The sequence below is a fragment of the Corvus brachyrhynchos genome, unplaced genomic scaffold (assembly GCF_000691975.1).
Source record: "Corvus brachyrhynchos isolate BGI_N302 unplaced genomic scaffold, ASM69197v1 scaffold114, whole genome shotgun sequence".
Lineage (NCBI taxonomy): Eukaryota > Metazoa > Chordata > Aves > Passeriformes > Corvidae > Corvus > Corvus brachyrhynchos.
The window spans coordinates 2,834,941-2,837,680 of record NW_008238337.1 but is presented as its reverse complement, the minus strand read 5'-3'; positions in this window follow the sequence as shown (position 1 = coordinate 2,837,680).

Here is a 2,740-nt window from a genome sequence, read left to right as displayed (position 1 = left end):
AAAACCCAAATGCGTTTGTGACCCGTCGTGTCCGGCTTGGCCGGGGTGTCCGTAGTCCTGTGGCCCCCACGGGGCGGGCCGAGGTCGGGCACATACGGGGCTGGTGGGAAGTGAAGTACTCAGACAGCGTGGGCAGAGGGATGGACGGGCTCGCTGCCGCCCCAGCAAAAATAACAGTGCCCTCCTGCACGCCTCCTCTGACCCCTCTGCTTTTGCGGGCTGTGCACTCATCGCAGATGTTTTTCCCTTTGCCTCTTTACTCTGCTGTTCCTTCCTCAGCCCCTGGGCTGGTTTGGCCCCGGAGAGCGCCAGCAAAGGCAGGTGGGAATTTCAGGCCTCGCAGGGTCACGGTGCTGGGTAGGAAACGGAGCTTGCTGGGTTTGGGGAGCAACACGAGCAAACCGGCAATTCCGGTTCCCTCTGGACGCGTCTCCTTCAATCGTCCCACTGGGCATCGCTGATAAATAATCGCGGCGGCAGCGCTGCCCCGTGCGCCAAGGGCTGCCGGTGCCGGCCGGGCAGGAGCGGGGCCCTCCTCCCTCCCGCCCTTCCAGGGCATTTTGGGCACTGGCACTTGTGCTCTGGAAATCCACTCGGTCACAGGGATGCTGTGGGCAGAGACGTGGACAGGGCAAGGAGGTGGTTGCTCTGCATTAGAGCTTTTAGCTGTCTGACCCCAGGCTCGCCGGCTGATGGTCACATTCACTGCCCAGACCTGACCTTTCTGCAGCAACTGCTAAAAACTGTCCTAAAGGAGCTTTATCCCAATGTGGTTTCCGTAGTGGTGCTTCAGTGAGAGCAGAACTGTTCAGTGTCAGAACGTGGGTATTGATCTGCCTTTTACCTCTAATTATAGCAGCTGCCGAGCCGGCCGCCGATCGCCTCTGTGTCATGGGGGTGCTGGTGCCGTGTCCCCTCCTTGTCTCTGTGTCCCAGGGGTGCTGGTGGCACCTCTGCTGCCCAAGGACTCTGTACCACGCTGGAGAGTGATGCTGCAGGAATCCAGAGCTCCATCACTTTTTCCCCTGTGAGGGCCTGGGTGATGTCTGTGGATACAGAGGGGGGTTGTTGACCCTGCTGTGATCCCAGGTCCTCGTGGGTGACATGAAGGTCACCTGCTTTCCCTGAAAGTGCTTTTCCATGTCTTATGTCAGGGTGATGTAGATGACCCCCTTGGAGAAGCCGTGTGTGGGAAGTAGGAAATCACCACCCCACTGCAGGCGCTCGGCAGCCTGGCAGGAGGAAAAACGTGCTCTTTTCTGCTGCCAATTTTTGCTTTTCTTAAACAAAAAGGTTAAAAATCCAGTGAGCTCTGGAACCTGCAGGATTACAGTGTGTGTGCCTGCCAAGTGATGCTTTCCTGGTGTGATTTGGGAAGGAGCAGTGTTAGGAAGGGAACTCTGGAGCAGCCGTTCGTAGCTCAGCTGTTCTGACAGCTCTCGTGCTGCCTGGCCAGCTCGATGTCCTACTGCCAAAAAATCTCTCCTGCTGTGGCATCGTGTTGGGACCCAGCATCCACCTGCCATGTGGGAATTGTGACCCTGTAGGATGCTGGGGCTCCGGGGAGCCGTGGGCGGGAGGATCAGCCCTAATTAAAAGCAGCCTGGAACGAAAGGGTGGATGTGCTCCTTCATTTGGGCGCTTTGATCCTGGCTTTAGTCACCAGCTTGGTACGTGCAGACTGTGAGCAAAGCATTGGGGCTGCACCCCTGTGGGCTCCCACAGCCCACAGCCGGGCAGGTTTTGGGGTTTGCCCCTCACCCTGGTGCCTGTCAGTGATGGGGAACAGTCCCGGGGTGCATCAAAGTTGTGGCCAGGCTGGTTGTGCACCTGCAGTTACAACCAGGGCCTGCCCATCTCCAGCTGTGCCAGTGGTGTCCCAAGAGGTTGGGTCAAGGGCAAGTCTCCCCATTTCAGAACCATCCTCCACAGCCCAGCTTTGCCAGGCAGCCAGCAGGGATATCCTGACAGCACGTGTGTCCCAGGCTGCAGCATCGCCCCATGCCCATCCCTGGTCCCACCATCCTGTTTTCCTGGATCTCCTGGCCAGCCTGATGTTTGGAGGCGGTGAAAGCACATCTGGGCTGGCAGCCCTGAGGGATTGGCATTGGTTCTGTGCCACCATGGTTTATTTGGGACTGCACTGGACACAGTGTCTCATGGTCGTGCTGTGGGTGGGCTGGGGCTGCCCCCACATGGGTCCAGTCCTTGTGCTGGACATGAAATGGCTCAGTGAAACCTCTGCACTGAATACCAAGGATGAAACCAACCTCTCCAGCAGCTTCTGGATTTAATTTTGGCTGGTCAGGCTAGCAGTGAGACTAAGGGCAATAAATGCAATAAAACCACCACTGCCAGTGGGAATTACAGCTCTGATTTGGGACAGACCAGCAGGGTCTTCACTGCAAGATGCATTTCCAAACCCTGCCTTGCCTCGGCTTGGTTGCTCCCTGCGATAAACCTTCCCTTCTGTCAGTATCCTGTGCCTTTGGTGCCAGACTGGGAGGTGCTGGCACTCCTGAGCACATCTCCCTGGCCAAGCTGCCATCGAGGGCACAGCCTCTGCCAGCTGCAAGCTTTTGGGTGGCTGTGAAGGCACTTGGGGAGAGGCAGCTGTGCTGCAAGTGCCTATTCCCAGGCGCTGGAGGCTCGTTAACCTTTGGGGATAAGAGGATTACAGCAAGTCACCAGCTTAACTCGGCTGGCGCTTCACGGCCCCACATGGCGGGGTAACACCGGG